The sequence below is a fragment of the Xenopus laevis genome, chromosome 6S, assembly GCF_017654675.1.
Source record: "Xenopus laevis strain J_2021 chromosome 6S, Xenopus_laevis_v10.1, whole genome shotgun sequence".
Classification (NCBI taxonomy): domain Eukaryota; kingdom Metazoa; phylum Chordata; class Amphibia; order Anura; family Pipidae; genus Xenopus; species Xenopus laevis.
Genome location: NC_054382.1, coordinates 128,912,825 through 128,935,440, shown reverse-complemented (window position 1 = coordinate 128,935,440; position 22,616 = coordinate 128,912,825). Strand labels below are relative to the sequence as shown.

The window sequence follows — 22,616 nt, the reverse complement described above, 5'->3', positions numbered from 1 at the left end:
AGGATGATATCACTCACACCTGCAGTACAGCCGTAAAGAGTGAATGAAGTTTATCAGAGCACAAGTCGCATTACTGGGGGCTCCTGGGAAACTGACAATATGTCTAGCCCCATTACCAAGTTCAAAATTAAATATAAAAAATCAGTTTGCTCTTTAGAAAAACAGATTTAAGCGCAGAAGTCTGCTGGAGCAACACTATTAACTGATGCATTTTGAAAAAAAAAACCTTTTCCCATGACTTTATCCCTTTAAGACAAAAAGAAGAAAAAATGGAAATTTAATGCAAACTCTGCTTACAAATCTAGGGCAATTTTTGTGTCATTATCGGGATCTATTCAATAGACATAATTCTGGGTCTTGGCTATGAAATAGAGATAAGCAATAATAGGTTTGACTGCACTGAGGATTGATGAGAATCGTTTTCTGTTTGTCTTGGGGAGCTCAGGGAATGTTTTCTAATTTAATGGTCTTTGTAGGACACGGCAGGAATGGAGTGTATCATGTCAAACATGTTCTATAGCAGAAGGCAGATTTCCTCCATTTTTGGATTAATGTGACCTCCAAGCATTCCTTATAGCAACAGGGAACTATAACTGGACCATCTTCCCATTACTAAATATAATGCATTTCTAGGAGGCTTACATGACTATGGTGTTGCCTGAATGCTGCATTCAATTGAAAGGCCCTTTGGAAACGCATTGCTCAGCCTACAAAAAATGTTGGTTAAAGTGTCCCTTTGATGATAAATGCAAGGATGTTTTCCTTCCATAGTGTATATACATTTTATGGGCCAAATAATGGTAAGGCATAGATAGTGCTGTTATATATTTCTTATATTATTATATATTTCTCTTCAAAATGTCTATTTTTCTCTGTAGGAGCATGCAGGTTCCAATGCCTACATTTTCCTTAAGATTAACTAGGAATATGGGCAGCTGCAGTTTCAAAACTGTTATGCTTTATATGGTCACAGAACTCCTCCGTGGCTTCTAATATCCTTATCATTTACAGTAGGGGGTACATTATCCCTTATAATACATGAGTGATACTCAGAGTTCCCTGTTTAACTCAGCCTGCAGCCTTGTGCCTTTATATGGTCACAGAACAACCCCTCAGTGACTTCTAATATCCTTATCATTTACAGTAGGGGGTACATTATCCCTTATAATACATGAGTGATACTCAGAGTTCCCTGTATAACTCAGCCTGCAGCCTTGTGCCTTTATATGGTCACAGAACAACCCCTCAGTGACTTCTAATATCCTTATCATTTACAGTAGGGGGTACATTATCCCTTATAATACATGAGTGATACTCAGAGTTCCCTGAATAACTCATTTAAAGCACAAGGCTGCAGATCGGGTACCTTTATATAGTCACTGTACTCTGAGGTGACTTCTACAACTACTGGTTTGCAATAGAGGAAACATTAACCCCTTATGGAAAGTGTTCCCAAACGAACCTCCATATTAGGAACGATGCCATATCCTTTGAAGTGATTTGCTCATAAACTTTGGGTTTAATCCCAATGCTACTCCTTTGTGAGGCAGGTTACACGTTACATTATGTTATTCAGCCATTAAGTGACATGAGAGATATCCCAGAGTGTATCCCACGTGCTGCAGATTGGCTGACCTGTCCGTGCTTTATAAACTCTATAAGACTAAAAAGTTCATCGATAAATCCAGCTTGTTGGTTTAAAGAGTTAATATTATTTGTCCTTCTTGTTGGTATGTGAAACCTGCAGCAGTTAAGGTGACATTCAGCTTCCTAAACTTCCATCTCACACCTTATGTCATATTATTTGTCAGCTGGGAAGGTGAGGGCATAACAATGTAACTGCCTGATTTAGCAAGTGCCAGCGTGGGACATAAAGTGACATTGAGCCTTTGCTAAGGATTCCATAGGGGCTCAGAGCACTGCCGTGACCATACACCTCCACCAAGGAAAAGGTCATAAACAGTAAAGGAGGCTTTTATTGCTCCCAACATCATCCACATGGAATAACAGTAAGAAAAGATGTTATATTTGTCTTTGTTTCACCATTGCAAACAGTTATTTACTTTAATATCACCTCTGCTCTGGTGCCACTCTGGGTGTGAAATCAAGTGAGAATGGGAAGTGTAGACTTGTTATATAATCTCAATGCCTATTTATATACTGTATATATATATATGTTCATACAAGGGGGTTATATATTATTATTTATTAAAGTCCGAAAGTTAAAAACTCAAAAATGTTTTACTATAAAATCCGAATTTTTTGTAAAAAACAAAACAAAAATGTGGGATTTATTAAAGGACAAGGGAAGTTAAACTAAAGAAGTAGGTAGAAATGTTGTACATTATATTTTGTGCTTCTGTTCCAGCCCAAGGCAACCACAGCCCTTTAGCAGTAAAGATCTGTGTCTCCAAAGATGCCCCAGTAGCTCCCCATCTTCTTTTCTGCTGATTCACTGCACATGCTCTGTGCTGCTGGATCCCATACCTGTATAAACCAGCAAATTAAATTTTTAAATCCACATATAAAACAGTTTATTCATGTAAATCAGCTTCCTTTGTTCCAGCAAATACTGGTAGTGATCTTAAAACATGCGTTTCCAAAACACACACACAAAAGCTTCAAAATATAAAATTCAGATTCCATTAAAAAAAAAAAAAAAATTAAACATTCCGGCTCCTTTAAGCTGCTTATACTTTTATCCTGCGAGCACATTTACCCATTTGAGTTTAGCAATCTGTTCTGCGGTTATATTAATAATAAATAAAAAAAAAAAAAGAATCATCCGAATGAGGCCGGAGCAGAGAATTTAGAAGCAGAATGTGGAGGAAGATGTTACCTTCAGTTACTGCTTAAAACAAAATGCCTCTAGGGAAATTAGCTAGACCAACCAGAATTCATTTGCACACGTGATATCGCTACCGTACTGGTGTCAAATCGAATTTTTATTCTGGAGATGATGATGATGATGGTATTTTTACTTTCTTTGAAAAGTGTTACAAGGTCATTTCACCTCTTGTGGACTTAAGGGTCTCCTACATCTTCTTCCAAAAAGCAGGTTAATGTAGGTTTGTACAATGGCACCAGCACGAGCGGAGGGTCGGGGTTAAGGATCAGCTCGATGCAGAGCGAGCTAATTAGTGTAGAAAATATAATGACTGTTAGCTCCGCTTACACGTGATCTTCTACAGCATTATCAGAGATCTCTAAATAGGATGTGTGCGACCTAAAGGGCAGGCTTCTAACCACCGCGTTTATAATATGAGAAGTCTGTCACCAATTAGCTCCCCACACTGCTGAAAGGGTCAGAACAGAGCAGTGGGGATAGCATAGGGGCTTGAGAGAAGGGAATGCGAGCACAGGGGGGCACCAAGTGAATAATTCATGGAAGATCCGGTGTATACAGTCAACATAAACACAAAGAGAAGCAGCCGCGCTCTCAGTGCAGGGTCAGTTTAGTTACTTCAGTTGCTGCATTTGGACGAGGGATGCACCGAGTCAAGGATCTTTTTTTAGCAGGATTCGGCCGAATCCTTCTGCCCAGCCGAACCAAATCTGAATCCTATTTTGCATATGCAAATTAGAGGCGGGAGGGAAATCACATGACTTTTTGTCACAAAACAAGGAAGGAAAAAATGTTTTCACATTCCGACCCCAAATTTGCATATGCAAATTAGGATTCGGATTCAGTTTGGTATTAGGCCGAATCTTTCACAAAGTATTCGGGGGTTCAGCCGAATCCAAAATAGTGGATTCGGTGCAACCTTATTTAAGACCCCCCAAAAAAACTTTACTTGGACAAAAAAAAAAACTCCTAGTTAAAATACCTTTTTACATGCATAGCGATCCCCTCTGAATGTTTGTGCATGCTTATGGCCAGGTTCTGCAATCATGCACATGTTGCTCAGATTACTTCAAGGACATGTAAAGTCTACATTTTCCTACCATGTATATAAGTTGGGCATATCTTCCCCACCCAAGTCACATTATTTGTACTGCATATACCACTCCATTTGCTAGCGCCATCACATTTTCCTAAAACAAATAGCAGCTCTCATCCGGCAGCCATATTCTCTCTGACACATCATCAATAACATTGAGACATGTATGATGTAAAGTTCATGCAATGCAGAATGCAGGTTACACAGGCACAACATACTTTGATAAAAAGTTCTGCTGGGGTTGAGAATTGTAATGGTTAAGCTGAGATCAGGAGAGGGGGTTAGGAGAAAAAAAATAGGATCAGACAGCTAGAGCAGAGTTTCTATGGGAACCAGTAATGCTATCTCTTCATTGGCTGTTAGACTGCAGAGTGTTTTGTAATCTGAGCCGAGAAGGACTGAGAATGCTCATAAGTTAACAGCCAAAAGCAAATTCCTGAGGGAGGGGGCAGAGTGGGTTAGAGGAGGAGAAGGATTTCTAAGTGATTAAGGGGATGCTGCAGGGTTACTGTTAACCTTAAACAGATTATACCAGTTTCCAAGCACCATTCAGGTAAGTTTATATAAAGTTAGCTTTGCACTGGAGTGGTTACCTAAATATGGATACACAGTTTGGGAGGGGTGAAGAAGGTAAATTGTGTTACTCACCCTGGGGTCCTCGGGAAAGATGTTACCCACCAAGCGTTTGTAACGCGGGTGTAATGTCCCACAGCAACCACATATACCTAAAAAACATATACAGACACATTAATTAACCACTGCCTGGTTGCTAGGGGCAATGGGAGAATAGCAACATTACAAATGTAAAATGTACAGAAGAAATCATTAAATAATTCCACATCCACCAAAAACAAAAAGTGTAGACTAATTGCAAGTGTTCTTATTGTACGGTATAATAATAATAATAATAATAGTAATAATAATATTTTTTATATTTCCAGCAAAAGCTTTTATTTGTTTTAGCAATATTCAGTTAAGCAGATGAATGTCAATTCCAAGTGATTTCAGTAGGAATCCATCAATTCCAATGAATGCCGACATGCCCTAGAAATGTCTCGCTGCTTACAACTCCACTGAGAAAGAAGTAAAACAAGAATATTGTATTGTGAGGCGACTTCTAGTTGGCTGCCTTGGATCTAAACCACAACAATCTCTTCTTTGACGTCAATACAATGCTTCTATCCACTCTTAAACTCGTGAAAGTCTTGTGCTAATGGTAATATATTATTTAGCAAGTCCGCATTCAAAGAAAAAGCATAAAAAACAGTGTAAAGAAGCAGCAGCTTACCTTAAACAACCTAGAATAGTACAGTGGTTTCTCGTATACTTATATGAACAAGAAATGGCCTCACCTGTCTGCTTATTGATTAGTACATTTACTAATGATACTTAACAGCATTCAAGGGTAAGGTAAGTGGTTGAGAGAAGTTTTTAGTTGAAATCACCGTTGGAGATCTAAGAGGACCCCTTTGAGGACCCCATAGAAAGGTTACAGATATACTGTAGGTGTACATTGATGTTTCTATAATTCAGCCATAGTTCAAGAATATACTTGGTAGTTAATAAGACTTCATTCCATATCTCACCCTAACTGGCCAGCAACCTGGGCTTTCAGGTGTATGTAGGAGAATAAATAGTAAGTCTCCCAAGATAGGAAACCTCATCCTGGCTTTAAAGGAGGAGGAAAGGCTTGTAGCACTTGGAGGTGTCAAATGTTAGGCACCCCTAGTGATTGTATTGACTTACTTAAAACCCCGAGCCGGTGCTCCTATCAGCAGAAAATTGCACCGGCCCGGGGTTATACTAGTGAGCACCACGGAGTGATCCACTTCAGTCTTCAAGTTTCCCGGGCCAAATGCATGCGAAATAGCCAACTTTTTAATTAAACTTCAGCTTTTCATTCTGCTGTGCATGTGCAGCCGCGCAAAGAAGGAGGAAGACGGAAGAAGATTGATCCATGGTGCTCGCTGGTATAACCCCGGGCCGGTGCAGTTTTCTGCTGATAGGAACACCGGCCCGGGGTTTCAGGTAAGTAACTACAATCACTTGGGGGTGCCTAACAATTGGCACCCCCAAATCCTGCAAGCCTTTCCTTCTCCTTTAATGATGAGAGTCTCCTTTTACTGGGCTTATGTGGCTACTAAAGCAAATAAAGTTCTGTCTTGCATAAAAAAGGGCATTAACTCAAGGGATGAAAACATAATTTGCCTCTTTATAGGTCCCTGGTGAGGCCTCATCTGAAGCATGCATGAAGTTTTGGGCTCCAGCCTCTTAAGAAGAATATTAACGAGCTGGAGAGAGTGCAGAGACTAAGTGCAACTAAACTGGTTAGAGGGAGGGAAGAGTTAAATTATGAGGGGAGACTGTCAAGGTTGGGGTTGTTTTCCCTGGAAAAAAAGGCGCTTGCGAGGGGACATGATTACACTTTACAAGTACATTAGAGGACATTATAGACAAATGGCAGGGGACCTTTTTACCCATAAAGTGGATCACCGTACCAGAGGCCTCCCCTTCAGACTAGAAGAAAAGAACTTTCATTTGAAGCAACGTAGGGGGTTCATCACAGTCAGGACAGTGAGGTTGTGGAATGCACTGCCGGGTGATGTTGTGATGCTGATTCAGTTAATGCCTATAAGAGGGACTTGGATGACTTCTTGGAGAAGGATAACATAATAGCTATTGTGATACTAAAATCTACAATTGGTATAGATCTTGGTATATGTAGTTTATGTGAGTGTATGGATTGTCGGTGTGAGTGTATGGAGGAGTCAGTGTATGGAGGGGTGTGTGTATGGATGCTGGATTTCATTTGGAGAGGTTGAAATTGATGGATTTTGGTCTTTTTTTAACCCGACTTAACTATGTAACTGCTCCAGTCCCCACCAGGGTAGCCAGGTCTACACCTAGGGAAACATAATGTAATGGGTACAAAATCATTAGATTGTTGGGATGCTCCACCCCAGATGAGCTCAAAGCAAAGCGTAAGAGTGATGTCACACAAAGCAATTTGTAGACTGTGGTTATTCTTCACTACAGGGTGCGTCAAAGCTCCCAAAAAATACTTTCCATAGGAAAACACCTAAAGGGGACTTTTTTCATGTGCTAATGTGCTGGAACAATGAATTGTCCTTACGTGCATTTCATTAAATCTGTACCTTTATCTGGGGGTGACTGCATGTCACTTTTGCAGGACTGCCTCTCATCTGCCTATGACATACTTGGGCCATGACCAAATGTTGGACCATATAGTTTAGCTTGGATCCAAATAATTTAAGTGACACTCCTATACTGTGTTTGGTCTAAAGCATATTAAACCGACAATGGCAGAAAATCCCTTCACATATGCTTTAAGACAAGCCATTTGTTAACAGTGTCTTGAGATCTACTGATCACCAGCTAAAGGTTTACTGATAGATCCCAATCCAGTGATCTACTATCACCAGCTAAATATCTACTGGTAGATCCAGACCTACAGATCTACTGATCACCAGCTAAAGGTCTACTGGTAGATCCTGATCTACAGATCTACTGATCACCAGCTAAAGGTCTACTGGTAGATCCAGATATACAGATTTTATTATTATTATTATTAACATGTATTTATATAGCGCCAACATATTGCGTAGTACTGTAAAGTAAATGTGATTATACAACTACATCACATGAATTACATATATAGAATATATGGAGTAACAAACATCACAATCAATACCGGTACAAAAAGGTGAGGGAGGCCCTATGCATAGGCATACAGTCTAAAGGGAAGGGAGTTATACACAAGGTGTGGGAGTGGGCAAGATCGAATTAAGTGGGTGAGAAATGTGGTATTGTATGTGGTGTTGCGTTTGGTAGTTAAGCAGAGTGAGGGTAGGCTTCTCGAAAGAAGTGCGTTTTCAGAGATTTTTTGAAAGCAGAAAGGTTGGGAGAAAGTCGGACAGACCGTGGGAGAGCGTTCCAGAGGAGGGGTGCAGCCCTTGCAAAGTCTTGAATGCGAGCATGTGAGGAGGTAATGAGAGAAGAGCTGAGTAGCAGGTCAGTAGAGGAGTGTAGTAAGCGAGTGGGTGAGTATATAGAGATGATTTCTGAGATGTAGGGTGGGGCAGAGTTATGAAGTGCTTTGAAAGTCAGTGTCATTAATTTGAATTTGATTCTGAAAGGTAACGGAAGCCAGTGCAGGGATTGACAGAATGGCGAGGCAGAGGAGGAGCGGTTGCTGAGGTGTATGAGCCTTGCAGCAGTGTTCATTATGGACTGGAGAGGTGACAGTCTCTGGAGGGGGAGGCCAATTAAAAGAGAGTTACAGTAGTCTAGACGCGATATGATGAGAGAGTGAATAAGAATTTTTGCAGCGTCTTGGGTGATAAATGATGGTATTTTGGATATGTTCCTTAGGTGGAAATGACATGATTTAATAAGTGACTGGATATGAGGAGTGAATGACAGGGCAGAATCTAGGATAACCCCAAGGCACCGGGCCTGGGGAGAGGGGGTGATAGTGGAATTGTTAACTATGATGGATACTTCGGGGATGCTACTGGTGTTAGTTGGAGGAAAGAGAACCATTTCAGTTTTAGAGAGGTTTAATTTAAGGTAGCGTTGCGACATCCAGGTAGAGATAGCGGACAGGCAGGAGGAGACGCGAGTTAGGAGTTCTGGGTTGAGATCAGGAGATGAGAGATAGATCTGAGTATCGTCAGCATAGAGGTGGTAGTGGAAACCATACGAATTTATTAATTTGCCAAGGGAGGAAGTATAGAGGGAGAATAGTAATGGTCCCAGGACAGAGCCTTGAGGAACTCCAACAGAAAGAGGTAGGGGAGAAGATGATACTCCATTGCAGGAGACACTGAAGGAACGATTGGTGATGTAAGAAGAGAACCAGGACAGGGCTGTGTCACGAAGGAAAAAACGACTGGAGGGACTGGAGGAGGAGAGGGTGATCTACAGTGTCAAATGCGGCTGAGAGATCAAGCAGTATTAGTAGTGAGAAATGATTGTTGGCTTTAGCGGTTAAAAGGTCATTAGTTAGTCGGGTCAGGGCAGTTTCTGTGGAGTGTTGTGGCTTAAAACCAGATTGTAGGGGTCCAGCAGGTTATTGCCAGAGAGGAATGAGGTTAGTTGGTTGTTAGACTAGGCGCTCAAGTAGTTTAGAGATGAAAGGTAGCAGAGAGATAGGTCGGAGGTTGTCAAGATTGGAGGGATCAAGAGAGGGTTTTTTCAGAATGGGGGTGACAAGAGCATGTTTTAGTTGAGAAGGAAACAGTCCAGTTGAGAGCGAAAGATTAAATAGGTGAGTTAAGGCTTTGATTAGACAAGGATTGGTATTGTGGAGAAGTTTTGAGGGAATTGGATCAAGCGGGCAGGTGGTAAGGTGAGAAGAGGCCAGAAGCTTTGAGACTTCCTCATCAGTGACAGGGGTGAAGGAGCACAGGAGAGACTGGGGAGTGTGGAGGGAGGGTGGTGGAAGTCTAGGGGGGTTGAGTAGTGTAATGTCCCTTCTGATAGTGTCAATTTTGTTTTTGAAGTGCTCAGCAATATCTTGAGCAGAGACAGATGTGCATGGAGGGGGTGGAGAAGGGGAAAGGAGAGTGTTAAAGGTGGAGAAAAGTTGTGCTGGTTTTTTAGAAAGGGAGTTAATGAGTGAAGTAAAGTATGTTTGTTTGGCTTGGAAGAGGCTGGTGTTAAAGGAGCGCAGGGCAGATTTGTAGCTCCAAAAGTCTGATTCTGAACGGGATTTGCGGCAGCGACGCTCAAGTGCACGTGAATGTCTTTGGAGCGCTTTTGTATGAGCAGTATGCCAAGGTTGAAGTGGTTTGGGTCTAGAACATTTAGTTTTATAGGAGCAAGCTCATTTAGGGCAGTGGTGAGAGTACTATAGTAGACAGAGGTAGCCACATTAGGACATGAGATGGCTGAGATATTAGAGTGAAGAGAGTCAAAGGAAGAAGAGAGATGTGACACGTCTACAGCTTGCAAGTCACGGTAAGTACGTGTTTGGGGAATAGCAGGGGGTGAGGAGGGAGTTAATGAGAGTTGAAATGTGAGCATATTGTGATCAGAGAGGGGAAATGGTGAGTTAGTAAAATTGGTGGTTGAACAGAGTCTGGTAAATATGAGATCCAGAGCATTACCATTGGAGTGAGAGGGGGAGTCTGAGCACAAAGATAAGCCTAGGGAGATCGCCAGCTAAAGATCTACTGGTAGATCCAGATCTAAAGATCTACTGATCACCAGCTAAAGATCTACTGGTAGATCCAGATCTACAGATCTACAGATCACCAGCTAAAGATCTGCTGGTAGATCCCGATCTACTGATCACCAGCTAAAGGTCTACTGGTAGATCATGATCTACAGATCTACTGATCGCCAGCTAAAGATCTACTGGTAGATCCCGATCAACATTTTGGGCACCCCTGATTTAGGTGATTAAGCTCCAGATGCATTCAAGCATCAGCATATCATTGGATTATTTTGTATTATTTCAAACGGATAATTCTCGGAAGCGTCATGGCCTCGTTAACTGCCTGACAAAGAAAAGCACTCGGAGCAAACACCGATATCACACCGCTACCCATCAAGCTAGGAGTGCTACTTAAAACATAGAACGTGAACGGGGACACAATGCTTTTCTCTAGATACCACTCGAAAGCAGAAGGGACGCGGGATCAGAAGGCTGATGTTGGCTTCAGGTGTTCTGTTTAATTGAAGGGAATAATTCTACAGGCTTTATGACCTACTGTACTCGGCTATTGAATCGATGTCACTGAGATGACTTTAAATATAAATTAGCTCAGTGTTTCCAGTCTGAAATATATTGTATGAAAATGGCTTTTTGGGTTAAAAAGAAGCATGCATTTTTTTTTTAAAAAATTAGAAATTAGAATAAGTAGAAAGTTGTTTATCTGGCTGCTGCTGCTATAAAACTATTATTAATCTACCAGTTGTCAAGCAATCCAAATTACGGAAAGGCTGTCTCCCATAGACTCCATTTTATCCAAATGGGAGAATGAGTGCACACTGGGAACCTTTAAATAGGTTATTTTAAAACCATAATTTTATTTAAGTTAATTAAAAACAGGCCGACGTTTCGGTCCACTTCTAGGACCTTTTTCAATACCTATATATATATATATATATATATAATATCAAAACAGGGGGGTTGTGGGAGCACTCTAAAGGCTTTAAAGTATATATATAAGTATAATAAATGCTATTGCATATGTACCCAAAACAGGGGTTATTTTGTTACAAAGTTATGATCATAAAATTGATAAGCCACCATACCACGTCAAGGTAAACCCCGAATGGCGGTCCCTAACTTGTTTTATATTTTATGTGCATTTTAGCATTACCTGTAATCAATGTCCGTTGAACGCTGTTTTTTCACTGAGGGCTAAACCCTCCCCTGCCAGCAATCAGGCTTTTTAAAGGAGAGATATTCCCAAAACAAACGCCCAATTTTAAAAGCATAGGATCACCACTAGTTTAAAGGGGGGTATGGGGTGCTACAACCACTGAAGCTATGCCACAGCTCCTGGCTAAATATACAATATCAAAACAGGGGGGTTGTGGGAGCACTCTAAAGGCTTTAAAGTATATATATAAGTATAATAAATGCTATTGCATATGTACCCAAAACAGGGGTTATTTTGTTACAAAGTTATGATCATAAAATTGATAAGCCACCATACCACGTCAAGGTAAACCCCGAATGGCGGCCCCTAACTTGTTTTATATTTTATGTGCATTTTAGCATTACCTGTAATCAATGTCCGTTGAACGCTGTTTTTTCACTGAGGGCTAAACCCTCAGTGAAAAAACAGCGTTCAATGGACATTGATTACAGGTAATGCTAAAATGCACATAAAAAATAAAACAAGTTAGGGCAGTTTTAGCTACTTTCCTTTGTGGGCTGAGACCACCGATGAGCTCTCTTTCTCAGGGGTAAGCCCTCGCAACGGTGTGGAGGCAAGGGTGTAGTGTAACTGTAACCTGGTGCGATAGCACAATGATGGGCGCCAGTAGTTCTTTAACAGTTGAAACAAGAACAGTATTTATTGAACAATAGCACATACTGTAGATCATTTTGCACATTGATCCACAATGGAGTATAGAACATACACAGCAGCATAAAGGAAGCATATACTCACAGCACGTATAGGCTGAATCCCCACAGGCTAGGGAATATACAGCAGAGAGTAAGTTGACAGCATGTGATGGGTATTGCCCAGTTTTCAGGATATCTTCCAGTGGCAGACTAGGGGAACTCCTGGCATCCCTATCTCAACACTTGGTTCCTTACTCTGGGTCAGTAATACCCTGGGATCTTAATCCCTCTAATCTCCACAGCGGAGCCTTGAGCTGCTCAACTAATTAACCTCTCTATCACTCCTAGAGTGATCTATAAAACGAGTATAGCTGTCTAATTACTAGGGCCAAGGCGCCTAGGGTCAGCATCACCCATTCCCTTCCAGCCTGCTTGGTTGGGCTAAAGCAATGGACCCAGAGCACATGGTTCCTAAACCTTTTATACTCTGGCACAGTGCCATCTAGTGTACACTGTGTGAACTACAGGGGTTACATAAGCACAAGCAGGGCCGGAACTAGGGGTAGGCAGAAGAGGCAACTGCCTAGGGCGCAACGATTAGGGGGGCTGGGCAACTACCTCTTCTGCCTACCCTTAGACCGGACTCACCTGTAACTTGTCGTACGCAATGCGCCCCAAGCGATACTGCGCATGCGCAGGAGCAGCGTTACTGCGCATGTGCGAGCGTCATTACTGTGCATGCGCACCAGCGCCGTTACTGCGCATGCGCACTAGCGTCGTTACTGCGCATGCGCGTGTGACGGGGGAAGGGAGGGGGCGAGCTGGCAGCTGGGATGCCTTGGGCGCCCGGCTTGCCTGGCCCGCCTCTGAGCACAAGGTCCCCATAAGGACCCACTGAGGTGTCCATATTACTAGGGATGTGCCTGTCTGTAAAGTGTAAGGGTGTCTAAGATTTTCACATCCCTATATATACATATATATATACATAAAATTGTAGGATGCCTCCTGCACTCACTTATCTGGGTTTGTTGCCCTGGTGCTAACAGGATATATATATAAAAATCGAATGAAAGCTGTTGCACAACAGGGTCTTGCAAAAAAAGTAATTATTTATAATTGCACAAATCGACGTTTCGACCCTCACTGGGGCCTTTGTCAAGATAATGAACATTACAAACAATGAGCTTTAAATAGGCAAACTCACCCAGCCACGCCCAGACACCAACCCCCACCAAGTGAAAAAAAAGTTCAACAGACCAGGCATAGCCTTCCCAGCATATCTTGGGCAGTGATAAAACTTTACCTAAAATACTAAGTCAAAAACCTTTATGGGGATACAGCAGAGGAAGAAATCTGCGGGAAATTTTAATGCCCTCTGACCCCCAACGCTGCTATGAAAAGAAGCCCTCTCTCTTTGCCCCCCTAAAAAATGGTTGCTACAAATGTTCAGGCTGTACCACATGCCGTAATATGATCGTTGGTTCTGATTTTCAGCATCCACATTCAGGCAAAAATATTTCTATTAAGCATCGTATCACATGTACCAGTACCCACGTTGTTTATATAATAAAACGTCCATGTGGCCTCATGTATGTGGGGAAAACACAGAATACTCTAAGGGAGAGAATGGGCAACCATCGCTCATCATTACGGGCCGCATTTGAAACTGGCAGAAGCGATATTGCCCTGTATAAACATTATCTTGAAAAGGACATGGCCCTCCCACTTTTCGTTTCATGGGCATTGATATTGTAACCAAACCTAGAAGAGGAGGTGATTGGAACAAATTATTGTTACAAAGAGAAACTTTCTGGATACAGACTCTGAATACAGTTTCCCCAAGGGGCCTTAACGAATATTGCTCTTTTGTATCATTCTTAAATAGCCGCTAATGGAGTATTTTTAATGTTTGATACATATTTATGGTTTTTATCTTGTTCATTGAAACGTAACTTATGGCTTTTTATCTACAAATATGTGTATTTTTTTCACTTTTTTCACTTTTTAGATTCTGACTTGGGACAAACGAGCATGCTGGGAAGGCTATGCCTGGTCTGTTGGACTTTTTTTTCACTTGGTGGGGGTTGGTGTCTGGGCGTGGCTGGGTGAGTTTGCCTATTTAAAGCTCATTGTTTGTAATGTTCATTATCTTGACAAAGGCCCCAGTGAGGGTCGAAACGTCGATTTGTGCAATAATAAATAATTACTTTTTTTGCAAGACCCTTTCATTCTATTATATATTATATATATATATATATATATATATATATATATATATATATATATATATATATATATATATTATATATATATATATACAACATCCAGCACTCTCAGGAGTTAATTGTTCAATGTTTCGGCTCACATAAGATTCATCCAGAAGAAGGAAGGCTCTCATATGAGCTGAAATGTTCACCAAGACCCGTGAGTGCTGGACTTAGTACTACTGAGTGATATCCAGTTCTACAGCATCTGGGCAGCAGGTCCCCTCCAATAGACACCAGCACAGGGAAATCCAGTGTCCCGGATAAACAACTCACAATGCTGAAAAAAAGACTACACAGCCTCCAATTGGTAGATATATATATATATATATATATATATATATATATATATATATATATATATATATATATATATATATATATATATATATATACCGGTATATATATATATATATATATATATATATATATATATATATATATATATATATATATATATATATATATATATATATATTATGTGTCTTAATCTTGGGAGGGAAGGTGTTAGGATGAAGACGCAGGACAAACAGTCAATATGTACTATGTCTCTTGTCATTGCATTTGCTGGGAAAACACTGACCTTTGCACAACCTGGCAAACAAGAGACTGTTAAGATTAGGACAGATGGCAGCAACAAGAAATCTCAACTGAACAACATGAGTAACCAAATAGAACACAGGTCTCTGGAGGAGTTAGTCACCTGCACTCGCAGGGAAATAAATAGCACCGGCTGACGGCATTATTTTCCAATTTCAGTGAATAAAATAAAATGATCGCTGCTGGGCTACAGCACATAAAAATAAGATATTTGAAAGAAAGTTATTTCCTCTGAAGTTAAATAGCTTCCAAATGGTGAAACTTATTCCCTCGGAAGTTAAATATCTTAGAAATGGTGAAAGTTATTCACTCAGAAGTTAAATAGTTTAGAAATGGTGAAAGTTATTCCATCAAAAGTTAAATAACTTTGAAATAGTGAAAGTTATTCCCTCGGAAATTAAATATCTTAGAAATGGTGAAAGTTATTCCCTTGGAAGTTAAATAGCTTCAAATGGTGAAATTATTCCCTCGGAAGTTAAATAGCTTCAAATGGTGAAAGTTATTCCCTCGGAAGTTAAATATCTTAGAAATGGTGAAAGTTATTCCCTCGGAAGTTAAATAGCTTCAAATGGTGAAAGTTATTCCCTCGGAAGTTAAATAGCTTAGAAATGGTGCTGCGCATTTAATATCACTCTCATGAATATAGTCAAATATGTAAATATTTTCCTTCTGGTTCAATGTCCGACTTTTTTTTTTTTTTTTTTAAACAGAAGCGGAATTATAGACTGTAATTTGTTTTAGGATAAGACAACTCACAAATGCGAGTGCCTGTGCTTATCCCACTTTTACATCTAAATGAATGAAGCTCAGATGCAGACACAGATTTCATACAAACAAATGGAGTAGAAGGCCTTGCTCATGTGTCACAGCATATTCATGCAGGGAATCTGTTATTTGGAAACTCGTTATCCAGAAAGCTCAGCATTACGGAAAGGCCATCTCCCATAAACTCTATTTTACCCAAATAATCCAGGTTTTCAAAAATTATTTTCTTTTTCTCTGAGGGGGAACCCCAGGTCCCAAGCATTCTGGATAACAGGTCCCATGCCTGTACCATATTGTTATACTAGTGCAGTAGTAGAAGCCTGGTAGGGTGATGTACAGTACGTATTTGTGCAGGTTTACAGATGAGGTTCCCACCCGGGATTATAAACATAGGTCCTTTCCTCTGTCTCCAATGGGCTATAACCCAGTATTATGAAGAGCTACAGTGGATTGGGATCTTTCTTTTCCCCCCGAAATATTCTACTATTGCTGTAAAGTATTTCCTGATATTGAGGTTCCCTCGGTGCACCAGATGATTAATTATCATACCAGCGATGGAAATGAGGAAAGGACTGCGCATAATTACAAGGCGATATCAAAGCGACTGAACACCTGAAAACCCAACGTATCAGTTTCCAATAACAACGCTGAGATCGGCCATACGATCCGTGAAGGAAACTTGTAGGCTCTCCAGGAGACGTTTACCTATGGTTACCAGATAAGTCACATTCCTTAAAATACATATATAGCTTTGTGCTGTTGTTATTTGCCTGCTCCTACAAGCTGCCACTTTATAAGGATATATAAGGATATAAAAGCTATTGGCTGAACTATAAAACACACCGTTTTGGGAAAGAAACACCAGGAAATTGCAGAGACCTTCAGGTGCAAGTGCCAAGTCCTTTTATAACCTAATGTAGGTAAAACCTGGTTAAGTTTGGGGGCAGTGGTAAACTGAAGTGTTACTTATGGGCTTATTAACTTTAAAAGGCTTTAGGCACAAAATAATGCATACATAGATTTAAAAAGCACAGATAAATCTAGGAAAATGTGGCTTAACCGTATTAGATAGAAATTCAAGTCTAATTCAGCACTGAAGAGTAGGGATGTAGCGAACGGCGGAAAAAATGTTCGCGAACATATTCGCGAACTTGCGACAAAAATGCGAACGGTTCGCGAACGTCGCAAACCCCATAGACTTCAATGGGAAGGCGAATTTTAAAAGCTAGAAAAGACATTTCTGGCCAGAAAAATGATTTTAAAGTTGTTTAAAGGGTGCAACGACCTGGACAGTGGCATGCCAGAGGGGGATCAAGGGCAAAAATGTATCTGAAAAATACATTGTTGACACAGCGCTGCGTTTTGTGCTGTAAAGGGCAGAAATCACACTACGTCACTCAGGTGATGTTTCTGGACACAGAATGTGAAAAAGCTCACACAGCTAGGTGGCACTTGGTTAAAGACTGGGCAAACAATGCCTGCAAGGGCAACGTATACAGTAGTGGGTACGGAATATATTATTGCTGCTGTAAAAACATCACTCAGGTGATGTTTACGGACACGGAATTATTATTGTTATTTAGACAGAATGTGAAAAAGCTCACACAGCTAGGTGGCACTTGCATACCTCCCAACTGTCCCTCTTTTGACCACTCAACCCCCTGTCCCTCTTTTGTACTGGAAAGTCCCTCTTTTCTCTGAACTGAACAGCCAGAAAAAAAAACAGTTTCTAACTTAATTAGCTTTTGGCAGAGAGCTCAGAACAGCTAACAGGTGCAAATAAGATACTTTGTAACAATTTTGACTCTGGTTGGTGCTGGTAGTGGTGAACTACTAGGAGGAGCAGCACACCAGTCCCTCTTTTCTCTGAACTGAACAGCCAGAAAAAAAACAGTTTCTAACTTAATTAGCTTTTGGCAGAGAGCTCAGAACAGCTAACAGGTGCAAATAAGATACTTTGTAACAATTTTGACTCTGGTTGCTGCTGGTAGTGGTGAACTACTAGGAGGAGCAGCACACCAGTCCCTCTTTTCTCTGAACTGAACAGCCAGAAAAAAAACAGTTTCTAACTTAATTAGCTTTTGGCAGAAAGCTCAGAACAGCTAACAGGTGCAAATAAGATACTTTGTAACAATTTTGACTCTGGTTGGTGCTGGTAGTGGTGAACTACTAGGAGGAGCAGCACACCAGTCCCACTCCCCAACACAGCTAGACTAATAGCACTGGGCTCTTATAGTAGCAAAGTAAAAAAACAAAAAAGAAAATAAAAGCAGTCCTTACAAGGACTATTGGGTTATTACAGCAGTCAGCAGATGAGATCAGAAGCAGTGTCCACAGCAGCTACATACAGAGCACTGCAGTAGAAGGTAGATTACTAGTCAGCAAAGCTACCTAACCTAAACTCACTGGGGCTCATTTATTAAAGCAACGCAGCGCATAAGTGGACGCAAAAGATTGTCTGCGCCATCACAAGCGTGATCGCTAATATATTTGCGTGATATTGCGCATACCACAGAGCTTTTGCGATGGTTTTGTTTATGCGCATTGCGCAAAAGATTGGGCATTTATGTCGCAAACGATGCCGTGGTTGTTAGGGGCGTGGCTGTGGGCGTGGCTACAATGCGCTTGCACTGCGGCCATCGCAGATTTGCGTCTGTATATGTGCAAAACTGCACCCGGGCAACAGCACCACAATTTTTACGACTGCCTCTTCGTGGCGTAATAGTAACGCTCTTCAAAATGCGCATTCCTGCCCAGCTGCGCTAGTATATTCACATTTTTGCGTTTCATGTTGCTTAAAAGAGAATTTTATATATGTGTGCAGAGCCACACTGCTAAACTGGGTTCTGGCAAATACAATGGTGCTGCTGTTGGTGGGGATTTTTGTTAACTCAAAGTTTACTCAAAGATGAACAACCCCTGTAAAGTGCATATTAACCACGCCTTCCACCCAACATGTTTATATTGACCAAGGTTCCTTTAAGGGTATCAGGTAGGCTAAACACCTTTGCAACCAAACAAATATTAGCACAGAAACAAATGCAGATGCGTCTAAGTGAACGCAATATGCGCAATATGTGACGCAACTAATTAAAGCAGCGCATTCATACATGAGCACAACTAATCCTTACCTTTGCGGTATCTTCCTGTGCGCACAATTTATTATAAGCACTGCGACAGCTGATACGCAGTTTCACACGTCGCACCTGTCTGTGTCTACATTAGCGCACAAATTGCACTGTTAAGGTATCGTGCACTACATTATTAAATACTCGCATGCGCTGGGCAAATGTAAGGCCACTGCGCTCTTTTTAGCGCTGCGCTGCGTTAATAAATGAGCCCCACTGTCCCTCAAATCCCTGCAGAGTTCTGTCCCTACAATACAGAGCAGTATCAAGTAGATTACTAGCCAGCAAAGTTACTATCAACTGTCCCTCAAATCACTAACAGCTCTCTCCCTACACTAGCTCTTCCAAGCACACACAGGCAGAATGAAAAAACGCTGCAGGGCTTCAGTTTATATATGGAAGGGGAGTGGTCCAGGGGGTGTGGGGGTGGTCCAGGAGGGAGAGCTTCCTGATTGGCTGCCATGTATCTGCTGCTCTGGGGTGAGAGGGCAAAAATAAGCGCCAGCTAAGGCGAACCCAAATTGGCGAACGTCGCGCGACGTTCGCGAACATTCGGCGGACGCGAACGGTCGATGTTCGCGCGAATTAGTTCGCGGGCGAACAGTCCGCGACATCCCTACTGAAGAGTCCACATGGGGCTTTATAGCTAAGGACCAATTCATTAAAAGGGGCTTTTGACCCACATAGGTTCAATCTGAGAAACCGCCGCGAAAATGTGCTGGCCTCAAAAAAACAAAACGAGACGCCAGCGTCGGTTTGCAAATTTTTAGCAGTTTCGTGAATTTCGCAGGAAATTCGCGAATTTTTCAGCGAAGCAAAATGGCCCAAATTCGCCCCTTCTATTATTACTATTTGGGCCAACTCTCACTGGAACACCTTGTCACGTTCAAGGAAGACATAAACGTGAATGCAGCCCTCCTGTCGTACATAAGTCGTACATAACTATCTTATTAGACTACCCCCCAGCACAGGGTGGCCTTGCATCATGAGTGTGAACAAGAAACTATATTCCACAGAAGAAGGACCCCAAGTCTAGTCACTGATTTTAATGTGTTTATTTTTAAAACACTTTCATTTTGATGACTTGCGGGATTTGTAGAGTCCAAAACATGTATGACTATGTTTTAAATATTTTTGCACAGTTACAACTGCTTGTTTATATAAACTATAGTAGTATTTATCTGTTATCTACTGTGTATCCTGTGCTTGAATGGCTGCCCCCATGGCTACACAGCAGCTTGTTTATATAAACTATAGTAGTACTTATCTGTCATCTACTGTGTATCCTGTGCTTGAATGGCTGCCCCCATGGCTACACAGCAGCTTGTTTATATAAACTATAGTCTGTGTATCCTGTGCTTGAATGGCTGCCCCCATGGCTACACAGCAGCTTGTTTATATAAACTATAGTCTGTGTATCCTGTGCTTGAATGGCTGCCCCCATGGCTACACAGAAGCTTGTTTATATAAACTATAGTAGTACTTATCTGTTATCTACTGTGTATCCTGTGCTTGAATGGCTGCCCCCATGGCTACACAGCAGCTTGTTTATATAAACTATAGTAGTACTAATCTGTTATCTACTGTGTATCCTGTGCTTGAATGGCTGCCCCCATGGCTACACAGCAGCTTGTTTATATAAACTATAGTAGTACTTATCTGTTATCTACTGTGTATCCTGTGCTTGAATGGCTGCCCCCATGGCTACACAGCAGCTTGTTTATATAAACTATAGTAGTACTTATCTGTTATCTACTGTGTATCCTGTGCTTGAATGGCTGCCCCCATGGCTACACAGCAGCTTGTTTATATAAACTATAGTAGTACTAATCTGTTATCTACTGTGTATCCTGTGCTTGAATGGCTGCCCCCATGGCTACACAGCAGCTTGTTTATATAAACTATAGTAGTACTTATCTGTTATCTACTGTGTATCCTGTGCTTGAATGGCTGCCCCCATGGCTACACAGCAGCTTGTTTATATAAACTATAGTAGTACTTATCTGTTATCTACTGTGTATCCTGTGCTTGAATGGCTGCCCCCATGGCTACACAGCAGCTTGTTTATATAAACTATAGTAGTACTTATCTGTTATCTACTGTGTATCCTGTGCTTGAATGGCTGCCCCCATGGCTACACAGCAGCTTGTTTATATAAACTATAGTAGTACTTATCTGTTATCTACTGTGTATCCTGTGCTTGAATGGCTGCCCCCATGGCTACACAGCAGCTTGTTTATATAAACTATAGTCTGTGTATCCTGTGCTTGAATGGCTGCCCCCATGGCTACACAGCAGCTTGTTTATATAAACTATAGTCTGTGTATCCTGTGCTTGAATGGCTGCCCCCATGGCTACACAGAAGCTTGTTTATATAAACTATAGTAGTACTTATCTGTTATCTACTGTGTATCCTGTGCTTGAATGGCTGCCCCCATGGCTACACAGCAGCTTGTTTATATAAACTATAGTAGTACTAATCTGTTATCTACTGTGTATCCTGTGCTTGAATGGCTGCCCCCATGGCTACACAGCAGCTTGTTTATATAAACTATAGTAGTACTTATCTGTTATCTACTGTGTATCCTGTGCTTGAATGGCTGCCCCCATGGCTACACAGCAGCTTGTTTATATAAACTATAGTAGTACTTATCTGTTATCTACTGTGTATCCTGTGCTTGAATGGCTGCCCCCATGGCTACACAGCAGCTTGTTTATATAAACTATAGTAGTACTAATCTGTTATCTACTGTGTATCCTGTGCTTGAATGGCTGCCCCCATGGCTACACAGCAGCTTGTTTATATAAACTATAGTAGTACTTATCTGTTATCTACTGTGTATCCTGTGCTTGAATGGCTGCCCCCATGGCTACACAGCAGCTTGTTTATATAAACTATAGTAGTACTTATCTGTTATCTACTGTGTATCCTGTGCTTGAATGGCTGCCCCCATGGCTACACAGCAGCTTGTTTATATAAACTATAGTAGTACTTATCTGTTATCTACTGTGTATCCTGTGCTTGAATGGCTGCCCCCATGGCTACACAGCAGCTTGTTTATATAAACTATAGTAGTACTTATCTGTTATCTATTGTATCTCAAAAAAATGTTGATCTCAACAAAACCAGTCCGATTCACACAAATATATATATATATATACACCTAAAGATGGTGCCAGGCTCCTCCAGCAGTGCGGCTGTCTCACAATCTAGAGTCGAGCCCCAGCTACATCTCACCAGAGCCTGTCTCAACACTCTCCTAATGATATTTAGAACCTGCCTTCTAAAGCTTGGTATTTACTGTTTGGCATTATCAAAGCCTGTGTTCCCAAGCCTCTGACTAGAGTTCTCTATAAACCAGAACATCTGAACTGAAAGGGGGAGGGGGACCCACAGCGTTAAAAGATGCTAAGGTCACCCAGCAGTACATGATGCTTTCTGACAAGCTGGTATTTTCCATGACCGTATCTCTCTCTACTAGACATTCAGACTCAGGACAGATCACTATTTACTGCTGCATCGAACGGCCAGGAGGGAACACTACTCGCTAGAAAAAGTGCCGACAATTTATTAAGCTGCTAAAATGATTATTGCCCAGAGATTGTGTTGCTGAGGAGAAAAGAAACGAAAGGCAAATTTGTTTTAGAGAAGTCGCTGGGCATGATTATTCCTCTCTCTCTGTACCTATAGGAAATCATCACATGAATGTGCCTGGGAAACATTAAAGGGATACTGTCATGAGAAAAAAAAAATTTTTCAAAATGAATCAGTTAATAGTGCTGCTCCAGCAGAATTCTGCACTGAAATCCATTTCTCAAAAGAGCAAACAGATTTTTTTATATTCAATTTTGAAATCTGACATGGGGCTAG

The 22,616-nt window shown here is 41.2% G+C and overlaps 1 long non-coding RNA gene across 1 annotated transcript; it reads right to left on the bottom strand.

Annotated features, from left to right (window-relative positions):
- Nucleotides 1–2,446: 2,446 nt before the first annotated feature.
- Nucleotides 2,447–21,992, bottom strand: LOC121395272. Its single transcript, XR_005962376.1, has 3 exons — nt 21,910–21,992; nt 4,590–4,666; nt 2,447–2,487 (listed from the first exon to the last, which is right to left on the bottom strand). It is a non-coding gene; the product is annotated as an uncharacterized LOC121395272 (long non-coding RNA).
- Nucleotides 21,993–22,616: the final 624 nt, after the last annotated feature.